Source organism: Oncorhynchus tshawytscha, linkage group LG29 (assembly GCF_018296145.1).
Source record: "Oncorhynchus tshawytscha isolate Ot180627B linkage group LG29, Otsh_v2.0, whole genome shotgun sequence".
NCBI classification, from domain to species: domain Eukaryota; kingdom Metazoa; phylum Chordata; class Actinopteri; order Salmoniformes; family Salmonidae; genus Oncorhynchus; species Oncorhynchus tshawytscha.
In genome coordinates, this window is record NC_056457.1 from 3,666,039 (window position 1) to 3,684,000 (window position 17,962).

The window sequence follows — 17,962 nt, forward strand, 5'->3', positions numbered from 1 at the left end:
CACACTTCTCTTCAGTAGCAATCAGTCCATTTCGTATCTTGATCAATATTTTTACAAGGTTATAGAAAAGATCAGTGGTCGCATTGTGTGATTTAATCTGTACAAGGCCCCTTGAAAAATATGTCAATTTTAGTGTGTGAGTTTACAGGATATGGGTTGTTTACTTTTCGCAATATCAGGAACGTTCCAGGAGACAATTGTTCATTTCTCTGTATAAAAGTGCAGTTTGTCTTGTTTTCCTATTTTCTTACTCAACCCTTTCGACGTACTTCTTGCTTGAGGGGAAAAAATATCTGCTTAAAATTTGTAAGGTAGTTTCTGCATGTGTGAAAATCCTTGATGTAGCAAACAAACAAAATGAAGGTGTGGGGCTCAAACGAGCACAGAATTAGTTACAATCTTCTCAGTTACAAGCCCACCATTGCAATCAAATCAATACACATTCATGTGGACAAGAAATGGGATGCCTAAATGACTTGTACGATTATGTGTATATCCAATGTACAGTATTTGCAATATGGTTTTAATAGTACTGAACAAAATGCATCTATTTGATTTTGGTAGGAGAGAGATATTGTATCAAGAATTCATGACCTATCAATGACATATCCTATTTGTTTGAAGAGAAAAATAGTTTGTTGTTTTCCATTACTGGTCCTACTTGACATTGTTGATCTATAAACAAATCTTATTATCTTGTATGGTGACCGGTTTCAAAGCCATCTTTACATTCTAACTAACTGTTTCTGTTCGTTTTCATTATCCTGCTGGGTATAGTTCATCTATAGATACACCTGATTCTCTTGTATCATTATTCTCTTGTTTTCTTAGAATACGTTGATCGGATTCCAAGAACAAAGCCATAATTAGATTCTATCAAGAGCCTAATTTCCGGTTTGGACAAAAGAGGCACTACTAATATCTATTTTCTTACAGACATTATTTCCTCTCTCTCTATTCAGGAGGATGCTATAGGCAGAAGCTAGTCCAATCCACTTGTCTTGGGCAGAATAATCACTATAAATGGGTTAAGGAGCGATGCCTTCCAGGGGATTTGAGAGGTTAGGTTACATATCAAATTGCGTCCCAAATGGCACCCTGTTCCCTACATAATGCACTACTTATGACGAGAGCCCTATGGCCCTGGTCAAAGTAGTGCATTATATAGGGGATAGGGTGCCATTTGGGACGGAGCCATCATCTGTCACCCAGGAGAACGGATACAGTAGTTCAGTTGTCTGTACTCTCGGATCCTGTCCAGCTGATCTCCACACTACAGTAGTCTTCCATCTCACAGCAGAGATAGATGGCTTTTAGCATACAATAAGAGTATGCTGTGCTGGCCGGAAAATAGCTGTGACAAAAAAAAATATCACAACAGAGTGGCCTTGTGATGCCAAAGTATACAGTAGTCAGTCATGTGTCTGTCTATCACATGGCATAGGCTACCATTGGCAGCATAACACACATTCCATACGTTGATATATCTTGTGCACTGTTCAAGATTGTCTGGAATCTGGAAAGAATTTAACATTTCAAAACTTATTCCATGAATAGCTACGTAAGTAAACTCGATAGGAAAGAAATGCATGCTTGATTTCACCTTATCCCATACAGTACTCGTGCATGAAATAACCGTAACCTTTACTGTTCATTCATTTTAAAATTCCTCAGATATGAGATATTCCAAGACATATGTCCCAAATGGCACTTTATTCCCTATTTAGTGCACTACTTTTGACAAGGGCATATAAGGGCTCGGGTCAAAATGTGTGCACTATATAGGGAATAGGGTGACATTTGAGACACAGCCTAAGACGTTTACCTGGCACACCGTGCATACAGTACAATGGTGGGTCTAGGCCATTGAGGTTCCAAGATATTAAATGGAGCCGGGGCATTACTTAACCCTGGGTCCCAAAGAAGCAGAAGACCTTGGCACATGGACACACTTTCCATTAAAACAACACAAAGACGGAGGATCTGACATTTACGGTTGCTTATTCCTGCTTTACTCACAAAGGCACATCGCTCCAGAGCAATCACTCACTGAGCATTGTTTATGAACAATGAGCACAACCCTACTAAGACGTATAAAATGTGTTTTGGCTCTGGATATTCTGCACTCTTCCATCTACAGTGCATACAGAAAGTCTTTCCACCCCTTACATTTTTCCACATTTTCTTGTGTTACAAAGCCTTGTTGTGTTACAAATCTAGACAAAACACTAAGGTCAACATGTATTTATTTATTTTACATGTATTAAACATGTATGAAAAAACAACACTGATATACATTGAGTGTACAAAACATCAAAAATACCTGCACTTTCCATGACATAGACTGACCAGGTGAGTCCAGGTGAAAGCTATTGATCCTTTATTGATGTCCCCTGTTAAATCCACTTCAAGCAGTGCAGACGAAGGGGAGGAGACAGGTTAAAGAAATACTTTTAAGCCTTGAGACAACAGAGACATGCATTGTGTCTGTGTGTCATTCAGAGGGTGAATGGCAAGACACAAATTGTAAGTGCCTTTTAACCGGGTACGGTAGTAGGTGCCAGGCGCACCGTTTTTTTGCCAAGAACTGCAATGCTGCTGGATTTTTCACGATCAACAGTTTCCAAGGGGTATCAAGAATGGCCCACCACCCAAAGGACATCCAGTCAACTTGACACAACTGTGGGAAGCATTGGAATAAGCATGGGCCAGCATCCCTGTGGAACACTTTTGATACCTTGTAGAGTCCATACTTGACGAATTGAGGATGTTCTGAGGGCAAAAGGCGGAGGGTATACTCAGTGTATCTTGATTAGATAAGTATTCACCCCCTTAGACAGTACTGCTGCCAACATACTGACTCAAATCTCTAGCCACTTTAACAATTAAAAATAGGATGTAATAAATGTATCACTAGTCACTTTAAACAATGCCACTTTATATAATGTTTACATACCCTACATTACTCATCTCATATGTATATACTGTACTCTATACCATCTACTGCATCTTGCCTATGCCATTCGGCCATCGCTCATCCATATATTTATATGTACATATTCATATTCATTCCTTTACACTTGTGTGTATAAGGTAGTTGTTGTGAAACTGTTAGATTACTTAAAAACATTATTCAAGCTCTGTCAAGTTGGTTGTTGTAGTTGCTAGCAAAGATATTGTCAAGCCAATTTAACCCTTGTTTGGGTCTATGGGACCCATTTTCAAAGTTTACTCAAATAAAAATTATTCATTGAACAATTTTTTCAACCTGAGACTCATTGGCCTTGGCTCATTTTCTGTGAAGAACATGTAAAGTAACACATTTTCATTGAGTGCACACTGTGCACCCCCATACAAATCTACATTACATATGTGGTGTTTGGGTCCACTGGACCCGAGGGTAATAAAAGTGTGGAAAAGTGTGTGTGTAGGTGAAAACAAGTAAGATTTTATTTGCTGTGTGCCTTCACTCTGTCTTCCTCCTCCCTGTGCCAGTCTCTACCTCTCTGCTTGTCTCCCGCTTTTCTCGCACTCTTTACCCTTTGTTGTGTGTGAAACTACACAATATCTTGCGGGGAACCTGCACAATGTTATTACAATACAATATTTCAATACATTTTAAAGAATTCTATATTTTTACCCCAGCCAAGTGCAAACTGGGGGAGGGACAGAACAAATAAATAGCTTTGCATGTTTGGTTCCTTACACAATCAATCAGTATGGCAAAATTAGTCTCAGCCCAGAGAGCCTATGACACATTTTTTTTTGCAGAGAGAGAATTTAGTGTGGAAAGAGCATCTTCCACTTTGGAAGATTAAGAATTTTCCAAATATGAGGATCATGTCTCTGTCAATTTAGAGTCTGACAGTGAGTTGGAAGAAGAGGATGAGATTGACCCTCAACCAGCCCCAGGACCAGCCAATCAGCAGCTAGCTCATCAGAAGCCTGCAGGAGGAAAAATCTGAATGTCAAAAAATAGAGGATGCAGTACACATGCATCAAGTGCAAGAAATACATTTGCACACACACACACAGTAAAACTCTGTCTCATGTGGTGTGTTGACCAGCCTTAATTTGTGTTTAATTAATGGGGCTCATTTATAAATACTGTTTGTTAAATTTGTTCTTCCAGTTTGTTCAGGTCAAAGCAACAAACATCAATAGTGAATCAAACCTTGTTTCATTTATTTATGTGGTTACCAAGATGGCATAGCAGTTCAGACGTCTTTTGTCCTCGTCTTGTCGTGTCCCGTATATATATATATACAGTATTTACAACTTTTTCGACGTACCTTTTTCTATATATTTTTTAATTTTTCATAAACTCATCTTCAAAACACTCTCCTGCAACCCGCCTCACCAATTTCTATTTATAAAAAAAGTATTATTTACCTCAAATCTGTAATCCTCCAAGAAGCTAGCCAGAAACTAGCCAGAAGCTAGCCAGAAGCTAATCCAGAAGCTAATCAGAAGCTAATCAGAAGCTAGTTAGCTTCTTTACTGGCTAATCGTTAGTATTCAGCCAACCATGGTTTGTGGTCATCAGCTATCCTTTAGCTCGAAAATCTATCGCCAGTTTTGTACGGCGCAGCGAGGCTCGGAACGGAACATACCGGACCAATTTTTCTCTCCATGTCCCTGGATTTCAACTGCTAACTCTGGACATTCATACCTGGATCTCACAGCTAGCTAGCTGCTATCTGTGTGACTATCGGCTTTCGTCGATTCCGGAGCAAACATCAATTATTCCGGAGCTAGCCAGCTGAAGAGTTCCATCAATCACTCCTGGGGTACAATCACCTATCCGGACCCGTTTTACTGCCTACGCGGAGCCCCACTGGGCCTTCACAACTGGACTGCCGACGTTATCTACCCGTAGGAGTTATCCGGCTGGCTCCTCCGTCGCGACGTTACCTGAACGCCCATCTGCGGCCCGCTAACCGTAGGCTGTCTTATCGGCTGCTATCTGAATAGACAATCGGACAATTTATTTATTTATTTTTAGTATTATTATCATTAATTTTTTCTTCTTGGGCCTCTATAACTATATCTCTTTTTTTTGTTGTTGTGTGATTTGGATTAATCCCCTCTACCACACGGAACCCCATTAATCTACTGACGGAACGCAAGAGGTGGCTAATAACAGACCTCCATCCTATGCTAGCTTGCTACCGATGGCCTGGCTAGCTGTCTAAATCACCGTGACCCCCAACCAACCTCTCTACTCACTGGACCCTTTTGATCACTCGACTAAGCATGCCTCTCCTTAATGTCAATATGCCTTGTCTATTGCTGTTCTGGTTAGTGTTTATTGGCTTATTTCACTGTAGAGCCTCTAGTCCTGCTCACTATACCTTATCCAACCTATTAGTTCCACCTCCCACACATGCAATGATATCTCCTGGTTTCAATGATGTTTCTAGAGACAATATCTCTCTCCATCACTCAATACCTAGGTTTACCTCCACTGTATTCACATCCTACCATACCTTTGTCTGTACATTATACCTTGATGCTATTTTATTGCCCCCAGAAACCTCCTTTTACTCTCTGTTTCAGACGTTCTAGACAACCAATTCTTATTGCTTTTAGCCGTACCCTTATTCTACTCCTCCTCTGTTCCTCTGGCGATGTAGAGGTGAATCCAGGCCCTGCAGTGCCTAGCTCCACTCCTATTCTCCAGGCGCTCTCTTTTGACGACTTCTGTAACCGTAATAGCCTTGGTTTCATGCATGTTAACATTAGAAGCCTCCTCCCTAAGTTTGTTCTACTCACTGCTTTAGCACACTCTGCCAACCCGGATGTTCTAGCTGTGTCTGAATCCTGGTTTAGGAAGACCACCAAAAATTCTGAAATTTTAATCCCAAACTACAACATTTTCAGACAAGATAGAACTGCCAAAGGGGGCGGTGTTGCAATCTACTGCAAAGATAGCCTGCAGAGTTCTGTCCTACTATCCAGGTCTGTACCCAAACAATTTGAACTTCTACTTTTAAAAATCCACCTCTCTAAAAACAAGTCTCTCACCGTTGCCGCCTGCTATAGACCACCCTCTGCCCCCAGCTGTGCTCTGGACACCATATGTGAACTGATTGCCCCCCATCTATCTTCAGAGCTCGTGCTGCTAAGCGACCTAAACTGGAACATGCTTAACACCCCAGCCATCCTACAATCTAAACTTGATGCCCTCAATCTCACACAAATTATCAATGAACCTACCAGGTACCTCCCCAAAGCCTTAAACACGGGCACCCTCATAGATATCATCCTAACCAACTTGCCCTCTAAATACACCTCTGCTGTCTTCAACCAAGATCTCAGCGATCTCTGCCTCATTGCCTGCATCCGTAATGGGTCAGCGGTCAAACGACCTCCACTCATCACTGTCAAACGCTCCCTGAAACACTTCAGCGAGCAGGCCTTTCTAATCGACCTGGTCGGGGTATCCTGGAAGGATAATGATCTCATCCCGTCAGTAGAGGATGCCTGGATATTGTTTTTAAATGCCTTCCTAACCATCTTAAATAAACATGCCCCATTCAAGAAATTTAGAACCAGGAACAGATATACCCCTTGGTTCTCCCCAGACCTGACTGCCCTTAACCAACACAAAAACATCCTATGGCGTTCTGCATTAGCATCGAACAGCCCCCGTGATATGCAGCTGTTCAGGGAAGCTAGAAACCATTATATATAGGCAGTTAGAAAAGCCAAGGCTAACTTTTTCAAGCAGAAATTTGCTTCCTGCAACACTAACTCAAAAAAGTTCTGGGACACTGTAAAGTCCATGGAGAATAAGAACACCTCCTCCCAGCTGTCCACTGCACTGAAGATAGGAAACACTGTCACCACTGATAAATCCACCATAATTGAGAATTTCAATAAGCATTTTTCTACGGCTGGCCATGCTTTCCACCTGGCTACTCCTACCCCGGTCAACAGCACTGCACACCACACAGCAACTCGCCCAAGCCTTCCCCATTTCTCGTTCTCCCAAATCCGTTCAGCTGATGTTCTGAAAGCGCTGCAAAATCTGGACCCCTACAAATCAGCCGGGCTAGACAATCTGGACCCTTTCTTTCTAAAACTATCTGCTGAAATTGTTGCCACCCCTATTATTAGCCTGTTCAACCTCTCTTTCGTGTCGTCTGAGATTCCCAAAGATTGGAAAGCAGCTGCGGTCATCCCCGTCTTCAAAGGAGGTCACACTCTTGACCCCCTTTGAATAGACCTATATCTATCCTACCATGAATTTCTAAGGGCTTCGAAAGCCAAGTCAACAAACAGATTACCGACCATTTCGAATCTCACCATACCTTCTCTGCTATGCAATCTGGTTTCAGAGTTGGTCATGGGTGCACCTCAGCCACGCTCAAGGTCCTAAACGATATCTTAACCGCCATCGATAAGAAACATTACTGTGCAGCCGTATTGATTGATCTGGCCAAGGCTTTCGACTCTGTCAATCACCACATCCTCATCGGCAGACTTGACAGCCTTGGTTTCTCAAATGATTGCCTCGCCTGGTTCACCAACTACTTCTCTGACAGAGTTCAGTGTGTCAAATCGGAGGGTCTGCTGTCCGGACCTCTGGCAGTCTCTATGGGGGTGCCACAGGGTTCAAGTCTTGGACCGACTCTCTTCTCTTTATACATCAATGAGGTCGTTCTTGCTGCTGGTGATTCTCTGATCCACCTCTACGCAGACGACACCATTCTGTATACTTCTGGCCCTTCTTTGGACACTGTGTTAACAACCCTCCAGGCAAGCTTCAATGCCATACTACTCTCCTTCCATGGCCTCCAATTGCTCTTAAATACAAGTAAACTAAATGCATGCTATTCAACTGATCGCTACCTGCACCTGCCCACCTGTCCAACATCACTACTCTGGACAGCTCTGACTTAGAATACGTGGACAACTACAAATACTTAGGTGTCTGGTTAGACTGTAAACTCTCCTTCCAGACCCATATCAAACATCTCCAATCCAAAGTTAAATCTAGAATTGGCTTACTATTTCGCAACAAAGCATCCTTCACTCATGCTGCCAAACATACCCTTGTAAAACTGACCATCCTACCAATCCTCGACTTTGGCGATGTAATTTACAAAATAGCCTCCAATACCCTACTCAACAAATTGGATGCAGTCTATCACAGTGCAATCCGTTTTGTCACCAAAGCCCCATATACTACCCACCATTGCGACCTGTACGCTCTCGTTGGCTGGCCCTCGCTTCATACTCGTCGCCCAACCACTGGCTCCATGTCATCTACAAGACCCTGCTAGGTAAAGTCCCCCCTTATCTCAGCTCGCTGGTCAAAATAGCATCTCCCACCTGTAGCACACGCTCCAGCAGGTATATGTCTCTAGTCACCCCCAAAACCAATTCTTTCTTTGGCCGCCTCTCCTTCCAGTTCTCTGCTGCCAATGACTGGAACGAACTACAAAACTCTCTGAAACTGGAAACACTTATCTCCCTCACTAGCTTTAAGCACCAACTGTCAGAGCAACTCACAGATTACTGCACCTGTACATAGCCCACCTATAATTTAGCCCAAACAACTACCTCTTTCCCTACTGTATTTAATTAATTTATTTATTTTGCTCCTTTGCACCCCATTATTTTTATTTCTACTTTGCACATTCTTCCATTGCAAATCTACCATTCCAGTGTTTTACTTGCTATATTGTATTTACTTTGCCACCATGGCCTTTTCTTGCCTTTACCTCCCTTATCTCACCTCATTTGCTCACACCGTCCTTGGACACGGTGCTATCTAACCTCCAAACGAGCTTCAATGCCATACAGCACTCCTTCTGTGGCCTCCAACTGCTCTTAAACGCTAGTAAAACCAAATGCATGTTTTTCAACCGTTCACTGCCTGCACCCGCACGCCCGACTAGCATCACCACCCTGGATGGTTCCGACCTAGATGTGGACATCTATAAGTACCTAGGTGTCTGGCTAGACTGTAAACTCTCCTTCCAGACTCATGTCAAACATCTCCAATCTAAAATCAATTCTAGAGTCGGCTTTCTATTCCGCAACAAAGCCTCCTTCACTCACGCCGCCAAATTTACCCTAGTAAAACTGACTATCCTACCGAGCCTCGACTTCGGCGATGTCATCTACAAAATAGCTTCCAACACTCTACTCAGCAAACTGGATGCAGTTTATCACAGTGCCATCCATTTTGTTACTAAAGCACCTTATACCACCCACCACTGCGACCTGTATGCTCTAGTCGGCTGGCCCTCGCTACATATTCGTCCAGGTCATCTACAAGTCCATGCTAGGTAAAGCTCCGCCTTATCTCAGTTCACTGGTCACGATGGCAACACCCACCCGTAGCACGCGCTCCAGCAGGTGTATCTCACTGATCATCCCTAAAGCCAACACCTCATTTGGCCGCCTTTCGTTCCAGTTCTCTGCTGCCTGTGACTGGAACGAATTGCAAAAATCGCTGAAGTTGGAGACTTTTATCTCCCTCACCAACTTCAAACATCTGCTATCTGAGCAGCTAACCGATCGCTGCAGCTGTACATAGTCTATCGGTAAATAGCCCACCCAATTTTACCTACCTCATCCCCATACTGTTTATATTTATTTACTTTTCTGCTTTTTTGCACACCAATATCTCTACCTGTACATGACCATCTGATCATTTATCACTCCAGTGTTAATCTGCAAAATTGTAATTATTCGCCTACCTCCTCATGCCTTTTGCACACAATGTATATAGACTCTTTTTTTTCTACTGTGTTATTGCCTTGTTAATTGTTTACTCCATGTGTAACTCTGTGTTGTCTGTTCACACTGCTATGCTTTATCTTGGCCAGGTCGCAGTTGCAAATGAGAACTTGTTCTCAAATAGCCTTCCTGGTGAAATAATGGTGAAATAAAATAAATAAAAATAAATAGACTTGTTTATTACTGTATTATTGACTGTATGTTTGTTTTACTCCATGTGTAACTCTGTGTTGTTGTATGTGTCAAACTGCTTTGCTTTATCTTGGCCAGGTCGCAATTGTAAATGAGAACTTGTTCTCAACTTGCCTACCTGGTTAAATAAAGGTGAAATAAAAAATAAAAATGTTTGATGAAGATAAACATGATTTATTCCACCCATGTCTTGATTTTAATAAAAAATATATATTGCTAAATATAATCTAGCAGAGGTAAATGGCAAATATTAACCATGTGTGCTGTTTATATTGCTTGTAATTGATATACGTCAACATCTAAGAAATAAGTATTTTTACATCAATTGTTATGGCTGAATTGTTTTAAAAACCCAATAATTTTGGTCCATCAGACCCACGAACATTTGGTGAATAACAAAAACATGAACACCACACATGGGGTAAGTTAAACCTGTAACGAGACCACTCAGGAACTTTTAAAATAAGAAGACTGCTACTCAGTTATGTGTTGTGTTTGTATGTTGGACAAAATTATTACTTAAGTGCCTTATTGCAAACAGGATGCATGTTTTGGAATATTTGTATTCTGTACAGACATTCGTCTTTTCACTCAGTCATTTACTTTGGTATGGTGAACTAACAATGCAATGAAAGAATGGTGCCAGAGGGGATGGCGGCCGTTTTACGGGCTCTTAACCAATTGTGCTATTTTGTGTGTTTTTTCACATTGTAACTTTTTTTGTACATAATGCTAAATGTCTCTTATGACGAAAAAGAAAGAGCTTCTGGATATCAGAACAGCGATTACTCACCTCTAACTGGTCAAAGATTTTTTCTTTAATGAGTCTGATGTGAAGGATATATTGTTGCTCCCGGACACAAATCTCTTCATTCACATGAAGAAAATAATTTGTCAGCGAGTGGGTAACCCATCTCTACCATCCCTTCTATTGGAAAACGTTCAATCACTGGAGAATAAACTGGATGAGCTCCATTCGAGACTATCCTTCCAAAAGGACATTGAAAAAGGTCATATCTTATGTTTCACCAAGTCGTAGCTGAACGACGACACGGAAAATATATGGCTGGGTTTTCCGTGCATCGGCAGGACATGACAGCTATGTTCGGTAAAACTAGGGGTTGGGTGTGTGTCCATTTGTCAATAACAGCTGGTGCGCTATGTCTAATATTAAGGCAGTCTCAAGGTATTGCTCGCCAGAGGTAGAGTACTTCATGATAAGCTATAGACCACACTAGCTATATTTTTCATAGCCATCTATTTACCACCACAAACCAACTAAGACCACACTCAATGAGCTATTTAAGGCCATAAGCAAACAAGAACATGCTCATCCAGAAGTCTGTTTTACCTAATTTCTACCTACATGTCACATGTGCAACCAGAGGGAAAGAAAATCTAGACCAGCTTTACTCCACACACAGAGGTGTATAAAGCTCTCCCTCGCCCTCCAACCAAAATCTAAAGCAGGGTGTATCAGTGACTCGCACAATACGGAAGTGTTCAGATGATGTGGATGCTACGCTACAGGACTGTTTGCTAGCATAGACTGGAATATGTCCTGTGATTCATCCAATAGCATTGAGGAGTATTCCACCTCAGTCAATCGTTTCATCAATAAGTGCATTGACAACGTCGTCCTCACAGTGACAGTAGTAGGTGCACATTTCAACCAGAAGTCATGGATTACATCCGCACTGAGCTAAAGTCTAGAGCTGCTGCTTTCAAGGAGCGGGACACAATTCTGGACAATTATAAGAAATGCCGATAGGCCCTCAGACGAACCATCGTGCAGAAAAATTGTCAATATAGGACTAAGATTGAATCCTAACACACCTGCTATGATGCGCGTCGGATGAGGCAGGGCTGTCAAACTATTACAGACTACAAAGGGAAACCCAGTCGCGAGCTACCCAGTGATGCTAGCCTAACAGACAGTCTAAATGTCTTTTATGCTCGCTCGGAGGCAAGCAACATTGAAGCATGCATGAGAGCACCAGCTGTTGCGGATGACCGTGTGATCACACACTTCGTAGCCGATGTGGGCAAGACCTTTAAACGGGTCAAAATTCACAAGACCGCAGGGCCAGATGGATTACCAGGACGTGTACTCAGACCAACTGGCAAATGTCTTCACTGACATTTTCAACCTCACCCTGACTGAGTCTGTAATACCAACATGTTTCAAACAGACCACCAAAGTCCCTGTACCCAAGAAAGAAAAGGTTACCTGCCTAAATGATTTCCTCCCCATAGCACTCACATCAGTAGCTATGAAGTACTTTGAAAGGCTGGTCATGGCTCACATCAACACCACCATCCCGGAAACCCTAGACCCACTCCAATTTGCATACCGCCCCAACAAGATCCACAGATGATTCAATCTCTATTGCACTCCACAGTTCCCTTTCCCACCTATGTGAGAATGCTGTTCATTGACAACAGATTGAAAACAGATCAGCGTTCAACACCATGGTGCCCACACCAAGCTCATCACTAAGCTAAGGATCCTGGGACTAAACACCTCCCTCTGCAACTGGATCCTGGCATTCCTGACGGGCCACCCTCCAGGTGGAAGGGTAGTGTGACAGGATAGAAATATTACGTATTTACCTCATTTGTTGGATATTTAACAATGAATTACTTAACAAATAAAACATACATTTCTGTCATACTAATGTTGTGTTAAAGAGATGGTGTGCACTCTATCTCCCTGCAGTTAGTCTGGGGGTCTAGTCAAGGAAATAGGTTTTGCTGGAGATAGCTTGAGCTGACAATGAGCTGACCATGTCTCCCGTGTGACCTGAGATAGAGAGAGCCTGGAAGAGTATAGAACAATGCCTCATTGTCTCATCTTCCTGGCATCTGCGAAACTAAGCCCCAGATTGGAAGTAAAACTACATACTGTGCCGATGACCAGGAGATGGACCAAGGTGGCTTATGGAAAGGGTAGAAGTGACTGACTAAGCATTAATTAGGGCCTATAAAATATCTCTCTTTTTTCATTATCAGTTATTAAGCACTCTGCAACACACATTGCAATAATGAATCAATGTTAAATAAAGATGATTAGTTTAATAATTGTTCAAGTCTCTCTCAGCACTGACAGTTCCACGACAGTAGGCAACAACACATCTGCCATGCTGATCCTCCTGTACTCCCTGTTCCCCTGAACGACTGATTGGCCAAGCACGACTCCAAAACCATCATTAAGATTGCTGACGACACAACCTCTCCCTCAACGTGAGCAAGACAAAGGAGTTCATCTTGGACTACAGCAAAATGAGAGCTGAACATGCCTCCATTCACATTGTTGGGGCACATCACCAATGATCTATGATGTTCCAAACACACCAGGACAGTTGTGAAGACTGAAAAGATTTGTCATTGGTCCTCAAAAGGTTGTACGGCTGCACCATAGAGTGCATCCCAACTGGTTGCGTCACCACCTGATATTGCTTGGCATCCAACCGCAAGTCGCTACAGAGGATAGTGTGTACGGCCCAGTACATCACTGTTGCCAAGCTTCCTACCATCCAGGACCTATATACTAGGTGGTGTCAGAGGAAAGCCCAAAAAACTGTCCAAGACTCCAGTCATCCAAGTCATAGACTGTTCTCTCTGCTACCGGATGGCAAGTGATACCGGAGGGCCAAGTCTCAGTCCAAAAGCCTCCTTAGCAGCTTCTACCCCCAAGCAATAAGACTGCTGAATAATGATTGGTCACCCGGACACGCCCCCCCACCCACCTCTTACTTTTTACATTGCTGCTACTCACTGTTTATTATCTATGCATAGTCACTTCACCCCTAGCTACATGGACAAATTACCTCGACTAACCTATACCCCCGCTCATTGACTCTGTACTGGCACAGACTGTATATAGCCTCGTTATTGTTATTGTTTCTTTTTTTCTTCTTTTTATAACTTTAGTTTATCTAGTAAATATTTTCTTTACTCTATTTTCATAAAACTGTATTGTTGGTTATTAAGGGCTTGTAAGTAAGCATTTCACGGTAAGGTCTACACCTGCTGTATTCGGCAAATGTGACAAATACAATTTAATTTGATCTACAATGTTGTTGATCCATCATCAGATCTCATATCACAACCATTAAACCCTGTAACTGTTTTAAAATCCCCAATGGCCTCATGCTGAAATCCCTGAGTAGTCTCCTTCCTCTCCGGCAATTAAGTTAGGAAGGACGCCTGCATCTTTGTAGTGACTGGGTTCATTGATACACCATCTAAAGCCCAATTTATAACTTCACCATGCTCAAAGGGATATACAGCCACTGCAGAGTTCTTTAAAACAAATCTACCAATTGGTGCCCTTTTTTGTGAGGCATTAAAAAATGTCCTTGGTCTTTGTGTTTGAAGCTGTGCTTGATATTCATTACTTTGATTGAGGGAGCCTCTTTGGGATAGGCGTACCTCTAGCGCCCGGCCTCGACAACATCCGGTGAAATTCAAATTACAAAAATCGTAATATTAAACATTCATGAAAATATCATACATCATTTAAAAGCTTAACTTCTTGTTAATCCAGCCGCTTTGTCAGATTTCAAAAAGGCTTAAGGCAAGAGCACACCATGTGATTATCTGATTACAGCCCCCGCTCACAAAGGCATTACATACTGTACATTTCCAACCAAGCAGAGGCTCAGAGTCAGATATCGCGATAAAATAAAACACTTACCTTTGAAGATCTTCATTTGGTTGCAATCACAAGGGTCCCAGCTACATAACAAATGGTCCTTTTGTTCAATAAAGTCCTTCTTGATATCACAAAAAAGTCAGTTTAGTTGCCGTGCTTGACTCAGTAATCCACCGGTTTCCCTCATACAAAATGCATACAAATGAATCCCGTAAGTTACCAATAAACTTCTTCCAAACAAGTCAAACAACGTTTCTAATCAATCCTCAGGTACCCTAATATGTAAATAAATGATACAATTTAAGACGGAGAAGAGTATATTAATTAGATATGAATAACGAAGTGCGCGCCCTCACCGGAACGCGCTACAAACACTACAGCCAAAATGGGAGCCACTTACAAAAACTACATATCCTAGCTCATTTTTCAAATAACAACCCTTAAACTCTTTCTAAAGACTATTGACATCTAGTGGAAGCCCTAGGAACTGCAATCTGGGAGGTATTCCTTTTATATTCCCATTGCCAGCCATTGTAATCAGCGGTGAGCTGAAAAAAAAATCTGGATGGATTGTCTGGGTTTTTTACCTGCCATATCAGTTCTGTTATACTCACAGACATTATTTTGACAGTTTTCAAAACTTCAGAGTTTTCTATCCAATACTAACAATTATATGCATATCCTAGCTTCTGGGCCTGAGTAACAGGCAGTTTACTTTGGGCACCTCATTTGTCCAAACTTCCGAATACTGCCCCCTATCCCAAAGAAGTTTTAAACATACTATAAGAAAAGTATGTTAACCATTATTGCTTAACACAGAATGAGTCCTTGCAACTTATTATGTGATTTGTTAAAGCACATTTTTACTCCTGAACTTATTTAGGCTTGCCAAAATAAAGAGTTGAATAGTTATTGATGAAGACATTCCAGCTTTTCAATGTTTTAGTTTTTTTAATGTTCTTCAAACAAAATTCCACTTTGACATTGTGGGGTATTGTGTGTAGATCAATGTGACAAAATATACATTTAAATTCAGTCTGTAACACAACAAAATGTGGAAAAAGTAAAGGGGTGTGTAAACTTTCTGAAGACACTGTAGCTATTGTGTCTGAAAATGAATCGTCAGCATCCTTCCCTTCCCAGGAAGATGGACAACGAAGGAAGCTCACTAGGCGTATACTTCAACAATAAAAACAACAGCAAAAACAAATAGCACTGAACTTTAAAGATACAATCTGTACAATCTAGGGATGCTTCAAAAGGCTATGGATTAATCAGCAACACGTTTGTTGTTGTTGTTTTCAACAATATTTACCACACTATATACTACAATATTTCTGGAATACAAGCACTTACATTCAATAGCAATAGTGCCAGAGCCCAATGCTAAAATATTGATTGATATACTACCAAAGACAACAAAGGCATGGTGCATGTACTGTTCTTCTTACAAAATGAGTTACCTTAACAAAATGCACCTGCCTGAAAGGTGCCTTGAAACTTTGACACACGAACAATCCTTGAATCTCCTCCTCCACTGACTTGCTCGAGCGGTTACATCCATTCCTGATAGTCTGTGCTAGATCTCAATAGAACAAGCCTGTTAATTTATAAAAATAATTGAGAAGGAGCTGTCTTCGTTGAACCCAGGGCCATTTGAGTGAGTGAGGTGGTTAGCCTTTCCTTCAATCCCCACCAGTCTATTACAGTTGATACCATCGCACTATCCCCCTCTTTGTCTGACTGGACATTTCCAAAGGAGGACAATCTCCAGGGTGAACGGGGTTATGAGGAGATTACCAAAGCTCTTCTCTTGCTTTCGCCCACGTCGGGGGCTCTTGATTTTGTGGTCCACAGTCCACACTGCTCTGAGGGTGCAGCCTTTGTGTGTCTCTTGTTATTTTGATCTGGGAAAAAAACTACTACACACTACTACATTCTAGGTTTCCTCCAGGTTCTACTGCAAGAAACACACATAATATTTATTGGACCCAGGTGTAAATACGTTTTCTTTTCCATCATCAGAAGAGACCAGACGAGGAATCAGTGGTTAAAGATAAACATAATACTTTATTGAGAAACTGTAATGGAAGGATTACAGTTACACTAAACAACAAACACTATGTCTCAAAAACTCACTCAAGAGACAAACACAATTCAAGCTCCAGCAAAGGTACTGCAGGATGCCTCGGAACCGACGAGCCTCCAATAGACGTCAGACAGTGTAGATCAGGCGACCATCGACAAAACGAAGGGGCGGAGGGACATGTGTGGGGGAGAGAAGGGACTGGTCCTTACCATCACTAGGGTAGGGGGCAGCATTCGGAATTTTGGATGAAAAGCGTGCCCAAAATAAACTGCCTGCTACTCAGGCCCAGAAGCTGATAAGGCCCAGGATATACATGTAATTAGTATATTTGGATAGAAAACACAAAAGTTTCCAAAGCTGTTAAAATAATGTCTGCGAGTATAACAGAACTGATATGGCAGGCAAAAACCCAAGGAAAATCCAACCAGGAAGTATTATTATTTTTAAAGGTTGTTTTTCCATTGAAAGCCTATCCACCATACAAAGACTTTGGACCCAGTTCACGAGCTCTATGGCTTCTTCTACATGTGGTCAGTCTTTAGGCATTGTTTCAGGCTTTTACTCTGAAAAATTAGGGAGATACAGCACTTTCAATGAGAAGCCAGTGGAAGTTTCCAGACATCAGCCATGCGTCTGATCGGGAACACGCCTTTCTTGTTTCTCCTTTGCTATTGACAAAGATTTTGTCCGGTTGAAATATTACTGATTATTTATGACAAAAACAACCGGAGGATGGATTTTAAGCATCGTTTGGCAACTTTTATTGTACTTTTAATAGACTTTTCGTCTGGACTTAATGCACGTGCATTCGGATTACTGGACAAAATGCGCAAACAAAAAGGTTTTTTTTGGTCATAAAGAGTGACATTATCGAACAAAACAAACATTTATTGTCAAACATGGAGACCTGGAAGTGCCACCTGATGAAGATCATCAAAGGTATGCGATACTTTTTAATGCTATTTCTGACTTTTGTGAGCCCTCTCCTTGGCTGGAAAATGGCTGTATGGGTTTCTGTAGCTAGGCATTGACCTAACACAATCACAAAGTGAGCTTTCGTCATCAAGCCCTTCTGAAATTGTGAAAAACACCTTGAGGATTGATTCTAAACAACGTTTGCCATGTTTCTGTCGATATTATGGAGCTAATTTGGAAAACAGTTCGCCGTTGTGTTGACTGCATTTTCGTTTTTTTTTCTTAGCCAAACGTGATGAACAAAACGGAGCTATTTCTCTTACACAAATAATATTTTGGGAAAAAATGAACAT

At 41.6% G+C, this 17,962-nt stretch overlaps 1 protein-coding gene across 1 annotated transcript in view; it reads right to left on the minus strand.

The window, feature by feature from the left end:
* Window positions 1–17,962, minus strand: part of LOC112228032 (cadherin-18-like) — a 234,694-nt gene that overhangs the window by 46,466 nt on the left and 170,266 nt on the right. The gene's annotated exons all lie outside the window — the stretch shown is intronic.